This window comes from Pristiophorus japonicus, chromosome 1, assembly GCF_044704955.1.
Source record: "Pristiophorus japonicus isolate sPriJap1 chromosome 1, sPriJap1.hap1, whole genome shotgun sequence".
NCBI lineage: Eukaryota > Metazoa > Chordata > Chondrichthyes > Pristiophoridae > Pristiophorus > Pristiophorus japonicus.
In genome coordinates this window covers 396,978,165-397,001,498 of record NC_091977.1, presented here as the reverse complement: position 1 = coordinate 397,001,498, position 23,334 = coordinate 396,978,165, and the positions used below count along the sequence as shown (strand labels likewise).

The following is a 23,334-nucleotide window of genomic DNA, read 5'->3' as shown; positions in this document are numbered from 1 at the left end:
TATTTTAAATTAACCTCCCCAACCAGAGGATTATAATCTTTTCCGAATCTCCCCATCAAAATCCAATTTCTTTGCTCCCCAATCTCTCTCTCAATCTGTAGCTGAATCCGTCAACCCAATGTTTGCTATTTCAAGAATTTGATGTGTCTGTGACCCTGATGTCTCCTTCATGAAACACAAAAGCAGGTACAAGTAATCTGGAAGGCAAGTGGAATGTTGGCTTTTATTGCAAGAGGGATGAAGTATAAAAGCGCAGAAGTCCTGCTACAACTGTACAGGGTATTGGTACGGCCACACCTAGAATACTGCGTACAATTTTCGTCTCCTTATTTAAAGGAGGGATATACTTGCATTGGAGGCAGATCAGAGAAGATTCACTAGGTTGATTCCTGCGATGAAAGGGTTGACTTATGAAGAAAGGTTGAGCCTGTACTCATTGGAGTTCAGAAGAATGAGAGGTGATCTTATTGAAACAGAAGATAATGAGGGGGCTCAACGAGGCAGAGAGGAAGTTTCCACTCATGGGGGAATCTAGAACTAGGGGGCATAGTTTCAGGATAAGGGGTCTCCCATTTAAAACTGAGATGAGGAGGAATTCTTCTCAGAAATGGCAAAAGTGCAGGGTTGCGATAAGGGTAATGATAGCTAGAGTGGGACAAGTAGGAACAGAGCGTATACACACAAGACAAAATTAAAAGCTCGATATCTGGGGATATCTGAACGCAGAAAGCATTTGTAACAAGATAGATGAGTTGATGGCACAAATAGAAATAAATGAGTATGATCTGATTGCCATTAGAGACGTGGTTGCAAGGTGACTAAGGCTGGGAACTAAATATTATGGGGTATTTGCCATTTTGTAAGGATAGGCAGAAAGGAAAAGGAGGTGGATTAGCTCTTAATAAAGGATGAGATCACTGCAGCAGTAAGAAATGATATTGGCTCAGAAGATCAAGATATACTTGCTTTGGAGGCAGTTCAGAGAAGGTCACTAGGTTGATTCCAGAGATGAGGGGGTTGACATGAGGATCAGTTGAGTAGGTTGGCTTCTACTCATTGGAATTCAGAAGAATGAGCGGTGATCTTATTGAAACGTATAAGATTATGAGGGGAGGGGGCTCGACAAGGTGGATGCAGAGAGGATGTATCCGCTGATGGGTGAAACTAGAACTAGAGGGCATAATCTTAGAATAAGGGGCCACCCATTGAAAACAGAGATGAGGAGAAATTTCTTCTCTGAGGGTTGTGAATCTGTGGAACTCGCTACCTCAGAGAGCTGTGGAAGCTGGGATATTGAATAAATTTAAGACAGAAATAGACAGTTTCTTAAACGATAAGGGAATAAGGGGTTATGGGGATCAGGCAGGCAAGTGGACCCGAATCCACGATCATATTAAATGGCGGAGCAGACTCGAGGGGCGGTATGGCCTACTCCTGCTCCTATTTCTTATATTCTTATAGAGAATCAGTTTGGGTGGAGGTAAGAATAAGGGAAAGAAGTCACTGGTGGGAGTGGTCTAAGGCTCCCAAACTGTAGCCACTCTGTGGCACAGAGTATAAATCAAGAAATGATGGAGGCTTGTAAGAAAGGTACAGCAATAATCATGGGCGATTTTAATCTTCATATTGATTGGACAAAACAAATTGGCAAAGGTAGCCTTGAGGAAGAGTTCATTGAGTGAATGTGGGGTGGCTTCTTGGAACAATGCGTTGTGGGACCAACCAGGGAGCAAACTATTTTAGATCTGGTAATGTGTAACGAGTCTGGATTAATTAATGAGCTTGTAGTGAAGGATCCTCTTTCGGAGAGTGATCATAACATGGTAGAATTTCAAATTCAGTTTGAGGATGAGAAAGCTAGATCTCAAACTAGTGTCCTGAATTTAAATAAAGGGAATTACATAGGTATGAAGGCAGAGTTGGTTAAAGTGGACTGGGAAAATATATTAAAGGGTAAGACCATAGAAACGCAGTAGCAAACATTTAAGGAGATATTTCATAACTCTCAGCAAAGATTTATTTCAGTGAGAAAAAAAGATGCCAAAAGAAGGATGAACCATTCCTGGCTACCTCAGGAAGTAAAGGATGGTATCAAATTGAAAACAAAGGCATGCAATGTTGCAAAGGACAGTGGAAGACCAGAGGACTGGAACATTTTTAGAAACCAGCAATGGATGACTAAAAACATGATAAAGACAGAAGATATCATATGAGAGTAAACTAGCAAAAAATATAAAAACAGACAGCAAGAGCTTCTACAGGTATATAAAAAGAAAATGAGTAGCTAAAGTAAATGTTGGTCCTTTAGAGGATGGGACTGAAGAATAAATAATGGGAAACAGGGATATGGCAAAGACTTTGAAGAAATATTTTGTATCGGTCTTCACGATAGAGGACACTAAAAACATCCCAATAATTGATAATCAAGGAGCTATTCCGGGGGGGGGGGGGGCTTAAATCAATCACTATTATTAGAGATAAATTACTAGACAAACTAATGGGACTAAAAATGGACAAGTCCCCTGGACATGATGACATATACAGCAGACACCTGAAATTGCTGGAGAAATACCAACAACGATGTCTCCGCAAGATCCTGCAAATTCCGAGAGGATAGACACACCGTCAGTGTTCTCGATCAGGCCAACATCCCCAGCATCGAAGCACTGACCACACTCAACCAGCTCCTTTGGACGAGCCATATTATCCACATGCCTGACACAAGGCTCCCAAAGCAAGCACTCTACTCGGAACTCCAACACAGCAAGCGAGCCCCAGGTGGGCAGAGGAAATGTTTCAAGGACGCCCTCAAAGCCTCCTTGTAAAAGTGTAACATTCCCACCGACACCTGAGAATCCCTGGCCAAGGACCGCCCCAAGTGGAGGAAGAGCGGTCGGGAGGGTGCTGAGCATCTCGAGTCTCAAGAGCATGCAGAAAACAAGCGCAGGCAGCGGAAGGAGCGTGCGGCAAACCAGACTCCCCACCCACCCTTTCCTTCAACAACTGTCTGCCCCACCTGTGACAGAGATGGTCACCTGAGAACTCACTTTTAGAGTGGAAGCAAGTGTTCCCCAATTTCGAGAGACTGCCAATGATGATGAGGGATGCCTTGGTTGTAATTTACCAAAATTCCCTGAATTCTGGAGAGGTCCCAGTAGACTGGAAAATCGCAAATGTAACACCTCTATTTAAAAAAGGAGGGAGACAGAAAGCAGGAAACTATAGATCAGTTAGCCTAACATGTGTCCTTGGGAAAATGCTGGAGTGCATCATTAAGGAAGTAGTAGCAGGACATTTAGAAAATAATAATGCAGTCAAGCAGAGTCAACATGGTTTTATGAAAGGGAAATCATGTTTGACAAATTTGCTGGAGCTCTTTGAGGATGTAACGAGCAGAGTGGATAAAGGAGAACCAGTTAATGCCATGTATTTGGATTTCCAGAAAGCATTCGATAAGGTGTCACACAAAAGGTTACTGCACAAGATAAGAGCTCATGGGATTGGGGGCAATATATTAGCGTGGAGAGGGGATTGGCTAACTAACAGAAAACAGAGTCGGGATAAATGGGTCATTTTAACCTGGCAAACTGTAACTAGTGGGGTGCCACAGGGATCAGTGCTGGGGCCTCAACTATTTACAATTTATATTAATGACTTGAACCAAGGGGCCGAGTGTAACGTAGCCAAATTTGCTGATGATACAAAGATAGGTGGGAAAGCAAGTTGTGAGGATGACGCAAAGAATCTACAAAGGGATACAGATAGGTTCAGTGGGTGGGCACAAATTTGGCAGATGGAATATCATGTGGGAAAATGTGAGGTTATCCACTTTGGGAGGAAAAATAAAAAAGCCAATTATTTAAATGGGGAAAGATTACAAAATGCTGTAGTACAAAGGGATCTGGGGGGTTCTTGTGCATGAAATGCAAAAAGTTAGCATGCAAGTGCAGCAAGTAATCAAGAAGGCAAATGGAATGCTGGCCTTTATTGCAAGAGGGATGGTCAGCCTGCTTCAACTGTACAGGGCATTGGTAAGACCACACCTGGAATACAACAGACAGTTTTAGGCTCCTTAAATAAGGACGGATATACTTGCACTGAAGGCAGTTCAGAGAAGATCCCCGAGATGAAGGGGTTGTCATATGAAGAAAGGTTGAGCAGGTTGGGCCTATACTCCTTGGAGTTTAGAAGAATGAGAGGTGATCTTATTGAAACATAGAAGATTCTGAGGGGACTTGACAGGGTAGATGCAGAGAGGATGTTTCCCCTCATGGGAGAATCTAGAATTAGGGGGCATAGTTTCAGACTAAGGGGTCGCCGCACATTTAAAGCAGAAATGAAGAGGAATTTCTTCTGTCAGAGGGTCATGAATCTTTGGAATTCTCTGCCCCAGAGATGTGGAGGCTGGATCTTTGAAAATATTTAAGGTGGAGATGGACAGATTTTTGAGTGATAAAAGAGTCAAGGGTTGTGGGGAGTGGGCGGGGAAATGGAGTTGATGCCAGGATCAGATCAGCCATGATCTTATTGAATGGCGGAGCATGGTCAAGGGGCCAAATGGCCTACTCCTGCTCCTATTTCTTATGTTATATTCATATGTTAAATCTGTGGAACTCTCTGCCCCAAAGAACTGTGGAGGCTGGGTCACTGAATATATTTAAGGCAGAGATCGACAGATTTTTGAGCAATATGGGAGTAAAGGATTATGGGGAGCAGGCAGGGAAGCGGAGTTGAGCCCAAGATCAGATCAGCCATGATCTTATTGCATGGCGGAGCAGGCTCGAAAGGCCAAATGGCCTACTCCTATTTCTTATGTTCTTCATACCCCATAATTGGGACATGATGCTCTTTTGGTGACAATGAGCTGGCAGAGAATGAGTCATGGATAAAGAGAGTGTTGGTATGGACACTAGCACACACAGCCCAGAATAAAAGATTTTCTGGAGTTGCAGAGAGGGAGGTGGCAGGTAGGCAGGCAGACAGACAGCACTGCCAGCAGCAACAAACAGCCAGAGAATGGGCCATGAATAAATCAACCGGCCGGGGCAGTGTTTTAGAGGCAAAGAGAAAATCCACAGGAAGGCATCAAGTTAATGAGGAGAGGAATGCTGTTCAGCTGCACATTTGAGGAGAGGCTGCACCTGGAGCCAGGCAGAGATATTGGTAGATTGGGCGATGTGGGGAAGGGAGGATAAGATCAGATATTGGTGTCAGCAGCAATACAATTCATTCACAGGATGTGGACGTCGCCGGCAAGGCCAGCATTTATTTCCCATCCCTAATTGCCCTCAAGAAGGTAGTGGTGAGCCACCTTCTTAAATACACTGAGTGGCTAGGCCATTTCAGGAGGGCAGTGAAGAGTCAACCACATTGCTGTGGGTCTGGAGTCACATATAGGCCAGACCAGGTAAAGACGACAGATTTCCTTCCCTCGAGGGAATTAGTGAACCAATTGGGTTTTTCTGACAACTGGTGTTAGCTTTTTAATTCCAAATTTAAATTTAAATTCTCCCAGCTGCCGTGGTGGGATTTGAACTCTCGTCTCTGGATTATTAGTCCAAGCCTCTGGATTACTAGTCCAATAACACATAACCACTATGCTACTGTACCCTTGACCGGGTAAGGACAGCAGATTTCCTTCCCTGATGGACATTAGTGAACTAAATGGGTTTTTACGACAATCCGGTAGTTTCATGGTCAACATTATGGACACTGGCCCTTTTTTTTTAAAGTCCAGATTTATTTAATTATTTTGAATTTAAATTCCCCGGCTCCCGTGGTGGGATTTGAACTAATGGATCATTAATAACCATTATGCTACCGTAATAGAGTTGTAATAGACCCAATCACACAACTAGGCCATTTAATTTCAAGCTGATACAAGAATATAAGAAATAGGAGCAGAAGTAGGCAGGACAGCCCCTCAAGCCTTTCAATAAGATCATGCCTGATCCTCAATCTCAACTCCACTTTCACGTCTGATCCCCATACCCCTCGATTACTTTTGAGTCCAAAAATCTATCTTTCTCAGCCTTAAATATACTCAAAGATTCAGCATCCTCAACCGTTTGGAGTAGAGGATTCCAAACATAGAAAATAGGTGCAGGAGTAGGCCATTCGGCCCTTCGAGCCTGCACCACCATTCAATATGATCATGGCTGATCATGCACTTCAGTACCCAATTCCTGCTTTCTCTCCATACTCCTTGATCCCTTTAGCCATAAGGGCCACATCTAACTCCCTTTTGAATATATCTAATGAACTGGCCTCAGCAACTTTCTGTGGTAGAGAATTCCACAGGTTCAAAATTCTCTGAGTGATGAAGTTTATCCTCATCTCGGTCCTAAATGGCTTACCCCTTATCCTTAGACTGTGACCCCTGGTTCTGGACTTCCCCAACATCGGGAACATTCTTCCTGCATCTAACCTATCCAATCCCGTCAGAATTTTATATGTTTCTATGAGATCTCCTCTCATTCTTCTAAATTCCATTGAATACAAGCCTAGTCGATCCAGTCTTTCTTCACGTCAGTCCTGTCATCCCGGGAATCAGTCTGGTGAACCTTCGCTGCATTCCCTCAATAGCAAGAATGTCCTTCCTCAGATTAGGAGACCAAAACTGTACACAATATTCAAGGTGTGGCCTCACCAAGGCACTGTAAAACTGCAGCAAGACCTCCCTGCTCCTATACTCAAATCCTCTCGCTAGGAAGGCCAACATTCCATTTGCCTTCTTCACTGCCTGCTGTACAGCCCTCAGTGAAGAAATTTCTTCTCATCCCAGTCCAAAATGGTCAACCCGGTCATGTATGTAGCCTTCATGTAACTGTAACCTTCATGTAACAACACTGTACACTGTATACACCTAAGTAATGCACACCTTGACCACAGGGGAGATACTCCTCACCTGGTCATCCAGGTATATAAAGGGAGGTCCCACGCAGGGTCATCACTTCTTGGACCTGTGAATAAAGGTACAGGTCACAGAGTGACCTTGTCTCCAGTATGTGCCTCGTGTTGATTTACAGTAGAGTGTAAGGACCCAACATTTGGCGACGAGAAATGGGAATCAACGACTCTCAAGAATGGCCACTGGTAGCACAGAGGAACGGTACTGTGTTGGTGAGGACCGGGACGATTTCGTTGAGAGGCTCCAGCAGAGCTTTGTCACGATGGACTGGCTAGGAGCGGCAGCGGCTGACAAGCGAAGGGCGCATCTACTGACCAGCTGCGGACCTAAGACGTATGCGCTGATGAAAGACCTGCTCGCACCCGAGAAGCCAGCGGACAAGACCTTTGAGGAGCTCAGCAAACTGATCGGTGAGCACCTCAAACCGGCGAGCAGTATACACATGGCCCGACATCGATTCTATACGCACCGACATCGGGAATGGCAGAGCATACCGGACTTTGTTGCGGACCTTCGGCGCTTGGCCAGCCTCCAAGTTCACAGACATCTGCAGTGGGGAGATGTTACGGGATTTCTTCATTGAGGACATTGGTCATGCCAGAATTTTTAGGAAGCTAATTGAGACCAAGGACTTAACCTTGGAAGCAGCAGCGTTGATGGCTCAAACCTTCATGGCGGGGGAGGAGGAAGCCAAGATCATATACGCGCGCAACCCTGCTCCCAACGTGGCGATGGAGCAGGGAGTTAACATGGTAAACGTGACTCAGAACCCCGCAGGCAGGCAAGGGCAATTCGACACCAACCAGGCAGTAACAGACTCTAGGGTGGGTCCTCAACACAGACAATGGCAGGTTGAATGGACATTTACACCATCACAAGGGACAATACGTCCCGGGATGGGGCCATTGACACCCACTAACAGAGTGCTCAAGAACAATCAAAGAGACAATCAGAGAGGAATGCCTGGTAAAAGCTCTTTTGTTCACAACAATCTCAGCTCCTGCTGGATGTGCGGGGGAAGACATGCTGCGAAAACCTGCAGGTTTCAACAATTTATCTGCAGAAATTGTAACTTCAGTGGACATTTAGCCAGAATGTGCAGGAAGCCCGCAGCGAGGCTGGTTTACGAAGCGGATGAACCACAAGAGGGGTCTGCAAGGCAGGGTTATGCTTGGGACACAACAATGGACACTGAAGTTCAGCGGGTTCAGGTGGCAAACATCCACAGCTCATACACAAAGACACCACCCATGATGATGAGAGTACTGTTAAACGGCATCCCGGTACGCATGGAGCTGGACACTGGAGCCAGCCAGTCACTTATGAGTGTCCAACAATTCGAGAAACTATAACCTTCAGAGCTAGCAGACCCAAACTAGAACGCATTGACACGCAATTACGGACATACACCAAAGAGATCATCCCAGTGCTCGGCAGTGCAATATTGGTGGTCACATACAATGGATCAGAGAACCGGTTGCCACTCTGGATTGTCCCGGGATATTGGTCCCGTGCTTTTGGAGAGGAGCTGGCTAGCTGAGATGAACTGGAAATGGGGGGGGGGGGGGGGGGATGTGCATGCCGTTTCATTTGTGGAGCTAAGTTCATGCTCACAGGTCCTACAAAAGTTTGAGTCACTATTTCAACCTGGTGTCGGGACTTTCAAATGTACCAAAGTAGTGATATGCATCACCCCGGACGCCACACCAGTGCACCATAAAGCCAGAGCTATGCCGTATGTGATGCGGGAGAAAATTGAGTGAGTTGGACAGGTTGCTAAGAGAGGGCATAATTTCGCCCGTTGAATTTAGCGACAGGGCAAGCCCCATCGTCCCTGTCCTAAAAACTGATGGCTCGGTCAGGATCTGTGGCGACTACAAGGCCACCATCAACCGGGTCTCACTACAAGACGAATACCCGCTTCCGAGAGCGGAGGATCTTTTTGCCACGCTGGCAGGCGGCAAGCTGTTCACCAAGTTGGACCTCACTTCGGCCGACATGACCCAAGAACTGGCCAAAGAATCCAAGCTACTGACCACGATCACCACGCACAAGGGGCTGTTTGTTTACAACAAGTGTCTGTTTGGCATTCGTTCAGCAGCCGCTATCTTTCAAAGGAACATGGAAAGCCTGCTCAAATCCATCCCCGGAACAATCGTATTTCAGGACGACATCCTTATCACGGGTCGAGACACCGAGGAACACCTCCACAACCTGGAGGAGGTGCTACGCTGACTGGACCGGGCAGGCCTGCGACTAAAGAAGTCCAAGTGTGAGTTTTTGGCCCCAGAGGTCGAGTTTTTGGGCAGGAGGGTTGCCGCAAACGGGATCCGGCCCACCGAATCCAAAACGGAGGCGATCCGTCGCGCGTCCAGGCCTGGCAACACATCGGGGTTGTGTTCATTTCTAGGACTACTGAACTATTTTGGGAACTTTCTGACGAGCTTAAGCACAGTGTTGGAGCCGCTACACGTGCTCCTGCGTAAGGGTTGCGATTGGTTTTGAGGGGGGACTGTCAGGAGCGGGCTTTCAATCGGATGCGGAACCTGCTTTATTCTAATAAGCTGTTGATCCTGTACAACCCCTGTAAGAAATTGGTTTTGACATGTGATGCATCGTCCTATGGGGTTGGGTGCATGTTGCAGCAGAGTAATGATGAGGGCCAACTCCAACCTGTGGCTTATGCTTCCAGGTCGCTCTCCCAAGCAGAAAGGGGATATGGGATGGTTGAAAAGGAAGCACTCGCATGTGTCTACGGGGTGAAAAAGATGCACCAGTACCTTTTTGGCAGACGGTTCAAGTTAGGAACGGACCACAAGCCATTAACATCCCTGCTGTCTGACAGCAAAGCTGTCAATGCCAATGCGTCAGCTCGCATACAGCGATGGGCTCTCACGCTGGCTGCGTATGACTAAACCATACGGCACTGGCCAGGCATCGAAAATTGCGCTGACGGGCTCAGCAGGCTTCCATTGGCCATCACCGAGGGGGCAGCGAAGCAAAGCGCTGAGATGATCATGGCTGTCGATGCTTTCGACAGCGCAGCTCCCCCATCACAGCCCACCAGATCAAAACATGGACAAACAGAGATCCCCTCCTATCCTTCATTAAGAAATGTGTCCTGACTGGGGATTGGGCTCCCGCACACGGAGGATGCCCTGAAGAGGTCAGACCGTTTCACAGACGGATGGATGAGCTCTCCATCCAAGCCGACTGCCTACTATGGGGCAGCTGGGTAGTCATGCCCCAGAAGGGAAGGGAAGCATTCATCAGGGAATTCCACAGCAAGCACCCAGGCATTGTGCTAATGAAGGCCATTGCCTAGTCACATGTATGGTGGCCGGGAATTGATGCAGACCTGGAACACTGCGTTCACAAGTGCACGACATGTGCCCAGCTGGGCAATACCCCCAGGGAGGCCCCACTCAGCCAGTGGCCCTGGCCCACCAAGCCATGGTCACGTATTCACGTAGACTACGCGGGCCCGTTCATGGGGAAAATGTTCATCATTGTTGTTGATGCGTACTCAAAATGGATCGAGTGCATCATATTGAATTCGTGCACGACATCCACAGTGGAGTGTCTGCGTGCGGTCTTTGCGACCCACGGCTTGCTAGACATCCTGGTTAGCGACAACGGTCCGTGCTTCACTAGCTGTGAATTCCGGGAGTTCATGTCGGGTAATGGCATCAAACATGTCAGGACAGCACCGTTCAAGCCGGCTTCCAATGGCCAGGCAGAACGTGCAGTCCAAATCATAAAACAAGGCATGCTCTGGATTCAAGAACCCTCCCTTCAATGCTCGTCTATCGCGCCTCCTGCTGGCCTACAGGTCCCGACTGCATTCGCTCACGCGAGTCCCGCCAGCAGAACTACTCATGAAACGCACACTTAAAACTCGGCTATCCCTCATTCACCCAGTCCTGTCAGACATTGCTGAGGGCAAGCGCCGGTCCCAAAATGAGTGCCATGACCGTAACTCAAAAGGGAGATGTATAGAAATCGATGACCCTGTATTTGTTCTTAATCACGCTTTGGGGCCCAAGTGGCTTGAGGGTACTGTAATTGGTAAAGAGGGGAATAGGGTCATAGTGGTCAGACTTAACAATGGACAGATATGCTGCAAGCATCTGGACCAAGTAAAAAAAAAGGTTCAGCATGGACACTGAGGAAAATCATGAGATGCTGCCCACACCACGGCCAATGAACGAGCAACAAGAACCTTCAGCAGCATGCAGTCCCTGCGGCCAGCCCGGAATCACCACAGGTGACAAAGACGCATGCCAAGGCTCAACAACCAGAGCCCTAACTGCGGCGCTCCACAAGAGAGCGTCGACCGTCTGAAAGACTCAATCTTTGACCCAAAGACGTTTGGGGGGGGGGGGGGGGGGGTGATGTCATGTATGTAACCTTCATGTAACTGTAACCTTCATGTAACAACACTGTACACTGTATACACCCAAGTAATGCACACCTTGACCACAGGGGGTGAACTTGTGGGAGACACTCCTCACCTGGTCACCCAGGTATATAAAGGGAGGTCCCATGAAGGGTCATCACTTCTTGGTCCTGTGAATAAAGGTACAGGTCACAGAGTGACCTTGTCTCCAGTATGTGCCTCATGTTGATTTACAGTAGAGTGTAAGGACCCAACAGACCCCTTAAACTTAAGACTACGTCCGTTAGTTCTGGACTCTCCAACCAGGAGTATAACCTCTCAGCATCTACCCTGTCAAGCCACATTGGAATCTTATATGTTTCAATGAGATCACTCCTCCTCCAAGTGCTCACTGCAGCCCTGTAATAGCTGCTACTTCAATGGATTTTCTGATACCCAGCCAATTGTACTGCAGGCCTAGCTTTTCCTAGATTTGAATTCTTCTCCCTTCTTCTTCGGCAGTCCCTCGGAGTCGAGGATGACTTGCTTCCACACTAACATGAGTTCTAAGGTGGCTGGTAAGTCCAATGCGGGATCTCGATTTGAATTAAGGGGACAAGCGCCCATTGAAAAATTGAGCCAGGGCTGTGACATTTGCTGCGGATACATGCAAGACTGCACATTAAGCAAGCTCAGTCCTATTTTTCCCCATAAGAAAAAAACGGGTTTGTAATCCAGTTGTTCAAATCAGATATATGCAACTGAAAATACATCACAGCAGCAAAACCTGGCAAACCCATCTCAGTTATATTCAATTCACACTCAAAACAATTTTTTTTTCATTCCTTCTAAAATATGAACATTTTTATTAGTCTTATCGTTATCACTTTCCAACCCACTTGAGCCAATGACAATGGAACTGCATTTTAACTCACTAATTTAGCCAAATATCTACATTTGCCACTATCAAGTTGCAAGAGCCGATGAGTAACAACAGAAGTCTAGACCGGCATGATCTGATGTTCCTGGAATTTTAGGGTTAGAATTTGTGCCGATAAATATTGCATGTAGACAGTATGCCCAAACCCCAGAAGTGGTATCCGCTTAAAACTTCACATATTCCTCCGTGTTAAATTGATTTGCAGCAGTGGATGTGGTGTATTTGGACTTCTAGAAGGCATTTGACAAAGTACCACATAAAAGGTTACTCTACAAGATAAAAGGTCACGGAGTTGGGAGTAATATATTAGCATGGATAGAGGATTGGCTAACTAACAGAAAACAGAGTCGAGATAAATGGTTCAATTCTCTGGTTGGCAATCAGTAACTAGTGGGGTGCCGCAGGGATCAGTGCTAGGACTCTAACTATTTACAATCTATATTAACGACTTGGAAGAAGGGACCGAGTAATGTAGTCAAATTTGCTGACGATACAAAGATGGGAGGAAAAGCAAATGTGCGAGGAGGACACAAAAAATCTGCAAAAGGACATAGACAGGCGAAGTGTGAGAGCAAAAATTTGACAGATGGAGCATAATGTTGGAAAATGTGAGGTCATGCACATTGGCAGAAAAAAAATCAAAGAGCAAGTTACTATTTAAATGGAGAAAGATTGCAAAGTGCTGCAGTAAAGCGGGACCTGGGGATACTTGTGCATGAAACACAAAAGGATAGTATGCAGGTACAGCAAGTGATCAGGAAGGCCAATGGAATCGTGGCTTTTATTGCAAAGGGGATGGAGTATAAAAACAAAGAAGTTTTGCTCCAGTTATACAGGGTTTGGAGGCGCCACACCTGGAATACTGGTTTTGGTTTCCATATTTACAAAAGGATATACTTGCTTTGGAGGCAGTTCAGAGAAGGTTCACTAGGTTGATTCCGGAGATGAGGAGGTTGACTTATGAGGAAAGGTTGAGTAGGTTAGGCCTGTACTCATTGGTATTCAGAAGAATGAGGGGATATCTTATCAAAACGTATAAGATTATGAGGGGGTTTAACAAGGTGGATGCAGAGAGGATGTTTCCACTGATAGGGGAGACTAGAATTTAGAATAACGGGCTGCCCATTTAAAACTGAGATGAGGAGAAATTTCTTCTCTGAGGGTTGTGAATCTGTGGAACTCGCTGCCTCAGAGAGCTGTGGAAGCTGGGACATTGAATAAATTTAAGACAGAAATAGACAGTTTCTTAAACAATAAGGGAATAAGGGGTTATGGGGAGCAGGCAGGGAAGTGGACCTGAGTCCATGGTCGGATCAGCCATGATCGTATTAAATGGCGGAGCAGGCTCACGGAGCCGTATGAGCTATTCCTGCTCCTATTTCTTATGTTATTACAGTATGCCATATTAAAAATAGATAAAATCATCAGCATGCCAACATATTGCCAAGTGCATATATCACAATAATTTTGCCTGGAAATTACACTTTGAGGGAGCACAGGAAATCTTGTTACAATCTGAAGAAACATTATGGAGGGTAAAACAGAAAAACTACAAAACAGCGATAACATATAAATTAAATCAAGTGTATTACTCAGTGAGGTACAGCCATTTGGTGTATTCTAACAAACCACAGCAGCTGCAAAAAAGACAAACTTTATCTTCTTAAATAATATTTCTAAAAACAATTATAGGTCCGGATTTTCCTCTCAGCAGTGATGGAACGGCTTTTGCCTTTCACCTCGCATACAGTTGCCCAGAGACTTTTTGCGGGCTTCTCAGCGGGGATTGCGACCAATCCAGTGTCTGATTTAGTGCCGCACCCTCTACAGGGGATCTGTGGCGTCTGTGAGCAGAGAAAACAGCAGGAGGCCCTTCAACAAGATTGAAGAATCCTCAGAAACACCCAGACTGCAAACCCAGGAAAGTAAAAAACAGGGAATATAAATTACATTTAAATCGTTCTACAGGAAGCAAAATAAAGGTTGGAACATACGGATTAAGTGAAAGAGATAAAACAGAAAAACAAATTCAAAAAATTTTCTTCTGAGTGAATGCGACGTCACACTTGTAAAATTAATTTTTTAGGGCCAGAGAGGTTGTTCAGCAGTAATTATCACTTATTACACCGTTAAAAACTCACTTACTCAAGAATGCACCACCCCTAACTTTTCCGGCCATTGTTAATAGGAGACAAGTGGGAAATTACCCTAAATTCACGCCATTACAGTGATTGCAGCGCCGAAACAGGGTAACTGACAGCAACTTCTGGGTCATAGAATCATAGAAATTTACAGCACGGAAGGAGGCCATTTCGGTCCATCGTGTCTGCGCCGGCCGACCAAGAGCTATCCAGCCTAATCCCACTTTCCAGCTCTTGGGTGCAAATTGATTGGGGAAACTGTGGATTTTTACCTTGGGCCAAAAAAAGCAGCCTGCTCCAAAAAAATGGCACAAATCACTGGTGAAAATTCAGCCCTTGGTCCGTACCCTGTAAGTTATGGCACTTTAAATGCACATCCAAGTATTTATTTTAAATGTGGTAAGGCTTTCTGCCTCTACCACCCTTTCAGGCAGTGAGTTCCAGACTCCCATCACCCTCTGGGTGAAGACATTTCCCTCATATCTCCTCTAAACCTCCCAGTTACTTTAAATCTATGCCCCCTGGTTGTTGACCCCTCTGCCAAGGGAAACAGGTCCTTCCTATCCACTCTATCCAGGCCGCTCATAATTTTATACACCTCAATCAGGTCTCCTCTGTTCCAAAGAAAACAGACCCAGCATCTCCAACCTTTCCTCATAGCCAAAATTCTCCAGTCCAGGCAACATTCGTGCAAATTTCCTCTGCACCCTTTCCAGTGCAACCACATCTTTTCTGTAATATGGTGGCCAGAACAGCACACAGTACTCCAGCTAACCAGTACAGCCTAACCAGTGTTTTATACAATTCAAGCATAACCTTCTTGCTCTTGTATTCCATGCCTCGACTTATAAAGGCAAGTATTCCATATGACTTCTTAACCACCTTATCTACCTGGCCTGCTACCTTTAGGGATCTGTGGACCTGCACTCTAAGGTCCCTTTGTTCCTCTACACTTTTCAGTGTCGTACCATTTAATGTGTATTCCCTTGCCTTGTTAGACCTCCCCAAATGCATTACCTCACACTTATCCGGATTGAATTCCATTTGCCACTGTTCTGCCTACTTGACCAGTACATTGATATCTTCCTGCAGTCCGCAGCTTTCTTCTTCATTATTAACCACACAGCCTATTTTAGTGTCATCTGCAAACTTCTCAATCATACCCCCAACATTTAAGTCCAAATCATTGATATATATACTACAAAAAGCAAGGGACCCAGCACTGAGCCTTGCAGAACCCCACTGGATACAGCCTTCAAGACACAAAAACACCCATCAACCATTACTCTTTGCTTCCTGCCTCCGACCCAAGTTTGCATGTCCACATTTAACTGCGCATGTGCCTACTATTATGTATGTATACCTGTAATTACCATGTCTAACCATCAGAGGGCTTATCCCCTGGAGTCCCAAGGGATCCCACAATCCCTTGGGAGCACCTGTTTTAAAGGAGGCCTCACAGGCTGGAGAGGCACTCTGAGATCTGTAATAAAGGACTACGGTCACTTACTTTGAGCTTGCAGTATCTAGTCTGGATCTTTATTCAAGACATAACAACTGGCGACGAGATACAGTTGACAAATCCCAATGGAACAATGCAGAGAACTGTGGGCATCCTGGAGAAATTTTCGGAGGGAGATGATTGGGAAACCTTCGTGGGAGCGACTTACCAATACTTCGTGGTCAATGAGCTGGAAGGCGAAGTGAACGCTGCCAAACGAAGGGCGAACCTCCTCACTATTTGTGGGGCACCAATGTATGGCCTCATGAAAAACCTGCTCGCTCCAGCAAAACCCACAAACAAGTCGTACGATGAGTTGTGCACACTGGTCCGGGAGCATCTAAACCCGAAGGAAAGCGTTCTGATGGCAAGGTATCAGTTCGACACGTACAAGAGGTCTGAAGGCCAGGAAGTGGCGAGCTATGTCACCGAGCTAAGGCGCCTTGCGAATGTGAAGGACACTTGGAGCATATGCTCAAGGACTTCTTTGTACTTGGCATTGACCATGAAATAGTACTTCGCAAACTTTTGACTGTAGACACCCCAACCTTGAGTAAAGCCATAGCGATAGCCCAGGCATTTATCTCCACCAGTGACAATACCAGACAAATTTCCCAGCACACTAGTGCTGCTGAAAGTACTGTGAACAAAGTAACGTTGTTTTTGAATCGAAATGCACATGACAGGACTTACACGCCTGTAGCTGCACATCCACAGATGACTCACCATCAAGGGTGGTGAATACAAGGCAATTAACACTTTGTTGGTGCTGTGGGGGCGATCATCGATTCCATTCATGCCGCTTCAAAGGATACGTTTGCAAGGGCTGTGGAACAATGGGACACCTCCAACGTATGTGCAGGCGAGCTGCAAATCCTGCAAAACACCGTGTTACAGAGGAGGACAGATCCACGGTGGATCATGACGAACCAGAGCCTCAGACCGAGGAGGCAGAGGTATATGGGGTGCACACATTTACCACAAAGTGTCCCCCGAAAATGCTGAAGATTGAATTAAATGGACTCCTGGTGTCCATGGAGCTGGACACGGGCACAAGCCAGTCCATAATGAGTAAAAAGACTTTCGATTAAGTTGTGGTGCAACAAGGCTTCAAGGCCAGCCCTGACTCCCATTCGTACCAAACTTAGAACGTACACAAAGGAATGGATTCCCGTAATTGGCAGTGCTACCGTTAAGGTCTCCTACGAAAGAGCGGTGCACAATTTACCACTCTAGGTGGTACCGAGCGATGGCCCCACGCTGTTCGGCAGGAGCTGGAACTCGGATGATGTCCGAGCGCTTTCGTCCGTCGACGCCACCTCATGTGCCCAGGTCCGAAGCAAGTTCTCTGCTCTGTTCGAACCAGGCATCGGGAAGTTCCAAGGAGCAAAAGTGCAGATCCATTTGATTCCGGGGGCGGTACCTTACATGATGAGAGGGTGGAGATCGAGCTGAACAGGCTGCAACGAGGGGGCATCATTTCGCCAATCGAATTCAATGAGTGGGCCAGTCCGATTGTTCCAGTCCTCAAGGGAGACGGCACCGTCAGAATCTATGGTGATTTACAAAGTAACTATCAATCGTTTCTCACTGCAGGATCAATACCCGCTACCAAAGGCAGACGACCTATTTGCGACGCTGGCGGGAGGAAAACGTTCACGAAGCTGGACTTGACCTCGGCCTACATGACGCAGGAGCTGGAGGAATCTTCGAAAGGCCTCACCTGCATCAACACGACAAATGTCTTTTCATTTACAACAGATGCCCGTTTGGGATTCGATCGGTCGTGGCGATATTCCAGAGGAACATGGAAAGCTTGCTGAAGTCAGTCCCGCGCATAGTGATCTTCCAGGACGACACCTTGGTTACACAGGTCGGGACACCGTCGAGCACCTGCAGAACCTGGAGGAGGTTCTTAGTTGGCTTAATCGTGTGGGCTAAAACGCTCGAAGTGCGTTTTCCTGGCACCTGAAGTGGAGTTCCTGGGGAGAAGAATCGCAGCGGATGGCATCAGGCCCACCGATTCGAAGACGGAGGCAATCAAAAACGCACCAAGACCACAGAATGTGATGGAGCTGTGGTCATTTCTAGGACTCCCGAACTCCATTGGTAACTTCTTACCGGGTCTTCGCACACTGTTAGAACCCCTGCGCTCTTTACTGTGTAAAGGAGATGAATGGGTATGGGGTAAAAGCCAAAAAAATGCTTTTGAGAAAGCTAGGAAGCTGTTATTGTTCAAACAAATTGCTTGTTTTGCATGAGCCATGTAAACATTTGGTACTAGCAGGTGATGCATCGTCATACGGGGTCGGGTGTGTATTGCAACAAGCTAATGAATTTGGGAAATTGCAACCGGTTGCTTATGCATCCAGAAGTCTATCTAAGGCCGAGAGGGCCTACAGTATGATCGAAAAAGAAGCGTTAGCGTGTGTTTATGGGGTAAAAAAAACTGTGTGCTCCACGGGAGTTGGTCTCGTGCCCCGTTAGAGATGCAGGAAGAAATAAAGCCATCATCAGCGGCGCAAAGATGAAATGTCTATACAGGCAGACTGCCTCCTATGGGGTAGTTGTGCCAAAAAAGAGCAGGGACACTTTCATTAGTGATCTCCACAGTAGCCACCCAGGCATTGTAATGATGAAAGCAATAGCCAGATCCCACGTGTGGTGGCCCGGTATCGATGCAGACTCAATCGAGTCCTGTGTGCACAAATGTAATACATGTTCACAGTTAAGCAATGCACCCAGGGAGGCGCCACTAAGTTTATGGCCTTGGCCCTCCAAACCGTGGTCTAGGGTTCCCGGCGACTATGCAGGCCCATTCTTGGGCTTTTAGTGGTTGTAGATGCGTACTACAAGTGGATTGAAGGTGTGATAATGTCAGCAAGCACGTCCGCTGCTACCATTGAAAGCCTACGGGCCATGTTTGCCACGCACAGCCTGCCTGATGTCCTTGTAAGTGACAATGGGCCGTGCTTTACCAGTGCCGCATTCAAGGAATTCATGACCCACAATGGGGTCAAACATGTCACGTCTGCCCGTTTACACCAGCGTCCAACGGTCAAGCAGAACGAGTAGCTCAAACAATCAAGCAGAGCTTGAAAAGGGTAACTGAAGGCTCACTGCAGACTCGCTTATCCCAAGTCCTGCTTAGTTACTGCACAAGACCCCACTCGCTCACCGGGGTCCCTCCCGCTGAACCGCTCATGAAAAGGACACTTAAGACAAGGCTGTCGTTAGTCCACCCTGATCTACACGAACAGGTAGAGAGCAGGCGGCTTCAACAGAATACATATCATGATCGCGCAAAATTGAAGTAAATGATCCTGTATTTGTGTTGAACTATGGACAAGGTCCCAAATGGATTGCTGGCACTGTTTTGGCCAAAGAGGGGAGTAGGGTGTTTGTAGTCAAACTCGCAAATGGACTCACTTGCAGAAAACACTTGGACCAAACCAAACTCAGATTTACGGATTATCCAGAACAACCCACAATAGACTCTACCTTTTTCGACCCTCCAACACACACACAAGTGGCAACCGACCCTGCAGTTGACCACAAAGCAGAACCCATCACCCCCAGCAGTCCAGCAAGGCCAGCTGCGCAGCAGTCCAGCAAGGCCAGCTGCGCAGCAGCCCAGCAAAGGCCCAACAAACGACTCACCAACACCAGCATTTGCACCAAGACAATCAACTAGGGAAAGGAAGGCCCCAGATCGACTCACATTGTAAATAGTTACACTATTGACTTTGGGGGAGGGAGTGTTATGTATGTAAACCTGTAATTACCATGTCTAACCACCAGAGGGCTTATCCCCTGGAGTCCCAAGGGATCCCACAATCCCTTGGGAGCACCTGTATATAAGGAGGCCTCAGGCTGGAGAGGCACTCTGAGATCTGTAATAAAGGACTACGGTCACTCTTAATTTGAGCTTGAAGTATCTAGTCTGACTCTTTATTCAAGACATAACACATACACCAGAAGTTGGTGTTAGATTTACCCTGTAATAACAGGCAAGCACCGTTATCTGCACCGTTATTATTACAGAAAGATCTGGGCCACAATGTCTGAAACAACTTCTATATGTATAAACCACTGATAGATGGTGTAATTCAAGAAAGAAATGGGAATTGTATCCCTGCAGTGACAGCTGGCTTTCAAAGTATACATTTACACTATACTTTGGTAAAAACAGGAAAGAAACAAAATGATTACATTAATGAAAATGAAAAGCTTAAACGTTAACGATACCGATTAAGCAAATAAAGGAAGCTACACAACTGAAGACAGTAAACAATCAAAACTTATACTATCTTGACAGCACACATTCTAGTGGGCCAGTTGTCTCATCATCTAATCTACTGAAAAGGTGTTTGTTGATTATTCATGAGTTCGGCACATCCATGGTAACAATGTCATTGAATACCAATGCAGCAAAATTTCACCTGCAATATCTTTGTTTAATAATTAAAACTAATTGCTAAATAGTTTTAATTAGATAAACATTTCCCCATTTTCGTGGCACCAGCTTTGAATCCTAGCCTTCCCTTATTATATCTGGATGGCAGTCCCTATCTAATAAATATAGTAATAGGAGAATGGTTAAATACACCCACATGATTTGTAACTAGTGTTCTTTTTCCAAACTCAATGGCCCAGAACGTTCGACGTCCCAGGCCTGTACAAAGTTTCTACGGAACCAGGAAAGCATCAGAAAAGCCGGTCGGTTTTCAGTGGGTTGAAAATTCAGCATGCGTTGAAAACCAGTTTTTCCGATCTGTCAAGCTGGAGCTTGACAGATCATCCGCAGATCGGGAGCGAGGACATTTGCATGGGCAAGGTTGCGGGGTTTACGCATATCTTGCCCGGCAAATGTCCTCAAAACTATTGATAAAAGCAGGCGCATAGCCTACTTTTACAGGCGTAAGAGTTTTAAAACACACTTAAAAAAATAAAAAATTAAATAAAAAAAAACACATTTTTAAAAACCCTGCCCAATACATTACATTTATTTTTAACCAGAATTAAAAAAAAAATTTTAAATCGGAAATTTTTTTTTCTTTGAAAAACATTTATATCAACTTTAATTTCTATTAGTGTATTTATGTGAGGTGTTTTTTTTTCAATGTTTTATGGAGTGTGTTTGTGTTTTGGGGTGTTTCGGATTCATAGTAATAGAGGGGCCAAGTTTCGGCCTGAGTTGCTCCTGTTTTTTTGGAGCAACTGGTTTAGAATGGAGTATCTTAGAAATTGCAATTCTCGGCATTTAGTTTGCTCCAGTTCTAGTCAGTTAGAAGAGTTTCAGTTTGGAACAGATTTTTTTTTCCAAAAGGGGGCGTGTCCGGCCATTTAGGCCCGTTTTGAAAGTTTAGGAAGTGAAAACATACTCAAAACTAACTTAGAATGGAGTAAGTGTAGATTTTTGTACGCTCAGAAAAACCTTGTCTATACTTTAGAAAATCAGGCGCAGGTTACAAATCAGGCGTAGGGAATGGGGGGATTTAAAGGGAAGTTTACAAACATTAAACACTTCAGTTTTACAAATAAAGAGCCATCATGAATAATAAATGATAAATACATCAATAAATCAATCAAAAAAAATTAATAAAAATGTTTTAAAAATCAATAAATAAAACATTTTCTACTTACCGACTGCAGCACTGGGAGTCCTCCAACAGCCTGCTGGGACGCCCCCCCCCCCACCACCCCCACAGTGTGTCTCTGTCAGTGTCTCTATCACTCTGTCTGTCTGTGTGTGTGTCTCTCACTGTCTGTGTTTCTGACAGCGAGGGTAGAGGGGGGGGGGGGGGATAGAGGAGAAGGAGCCGGGTGGGGGAGGGAGGAGAAGGAGACGGGGGGGGATAGAGGAGAAGGAGCCGGGTGGGGGAGGGAGGAGAAGGAGACGGGGGGGGGAGGGAGGAGAAGGAGACGGGGGGGGAGGGAGGAGAAGGAGACGGGGGGGGAGGGAGGAGAAGGAGACGGGGGGGGAGGGAGGAGAAGGAGACGGGGGGGAGGGAGGAGAAGGAGACGGGGGGGAGGGAGGAGAAGGAGACGGGGGGGAGGGAGGAGAGGGGGGGAGGTGAAGGAGAGGGGGGGAGGAGAAGGGACGGGAGAGGGAGAGAAGGAGACGGGGTCAGATTATCGTGAGTCGAGCTCGCATAGGGCGCAAGCACGCACTCAGTGGGGTGGTGGGGTGAGAGTGTGATTGTGGTGTCGGTGGGGGAGGAGAAGGAGACGGGGGGGAGGAGAAGGAGACGGGGGGGAGGAGAAGGAGACGGGGGGGAGGAGAAGGAGACGGGGGGAGGAGAAGGAGACGGGGGGGAGGAGAAGGAGACGGGGGGAGGAGAAGGAGACGGGGGGAGGAGAAGGAGACGGGGGGGAGGAGAAGGAGACGGGGGGGAGGAGAAGGAGACGGGGGGGAGGAGAAGGAGACGGGGGGGAGGAGAAGGAGACGGGGGGGAGGAGAAGGAGACGGGGGGGAGGAGAAGGAGACGGGGGGGAGGAGAAGGAGACGGGGGGGAGGAGAAGGAGACGGGGGGGAGGAGAAGGAGACGGGGGGGAGGAGAAGGAGACGGGGGGGAGGAGAAGGAGACGGGGGGGAGGAGAAGGAGACGGGGGGGAGGAGAAGGAGACGGGGGGGAGGAGAAGGAGACGGGGGGGAGGAGAAGGAGACGGGGGGGAGGAGAAGGAGACGGGGGGGAGGAGAAGGAGACGGGGGGGAGGGGGAGGAGAAGGAGACGGGGGGGAGGAGAAGGAGACGGGGGGGAGGAGAAGGAGACGGGGGGGAGGAGAAGGAGACGGGGGGGAGGAGAAGGAGACGGGGGGGAGGAGAAGGAGACGGGGGGGAGGAGAAGGAGACGGGGGGGAGGAGAAGGAGACGGGGGGGAGGAGAAGGAGACGGGGGGGAGGAGAAGGAGACGGGGGGGAGGAGAAGGAGACGGGGGGGAGGAGAAGGAGACGGGGGGGAGGAGAAGGAGACGGGGGGGAGGAGAAGGAGACGGGGGGAGGAGAAGGAGACGGGGGGGAGGAGAAGGAGACGGGGGGGAGGAGAAGGAGACGGGGGGGAGGAGAAGGAGACGGGGGGGAGGAGAAGGAGACGGGGGGGAGGAGAAGGAGACGGGGGGGAGGAGAAGGAGACGGGGGGGAGGAGAAGGAGACGGGGGGGAGGAGAAGGAGACGGGGGGGAGGAGAAGGAGACGGGGGGGAGGAGAGGAGGAGACGGGGGGGAGGAGAAGGAGACGGGGGGGAGGAGAAGGAGACGGGGGGGAGGAGAAGGAGACGGGGGGGAGGAGAAGGAGGAGGAGGTGGGAGGAGGGGGAAGGGGCGGGAGGAGGAGGAAGGGGCGGGGGGAAGAGAGAGAAGGAGAGGGGAGAAGAAGGAGGAGGGAGCGGGAGGAGGGAGAGAGCGGAAGTCGGGTCGCCCGGACCAGGGGGGGGGGGTAGAAGCGGAGGGAGGGTCGCCGGGGAG

The 23,334-nt window shown here is 47.5% G+C and overlaps 1 protein-coding gene across 3 annotated transcripts in view; it reads right to left on the bottom strand.

Moving 5' to 3' along the window:
* arfgef1 (ADP-ribosylation factor guanine nucleotide-exchange factor 1 (brefeldin A-inhibited)) overlaps positions 1-23,334 on the bottom strand; it is a 375,012-nt gene that overhangs the window by 285,836 nt on the left and 65,842 nt on the right. The gene's annotated exons all lie outside the window — the stretch shown is intronic.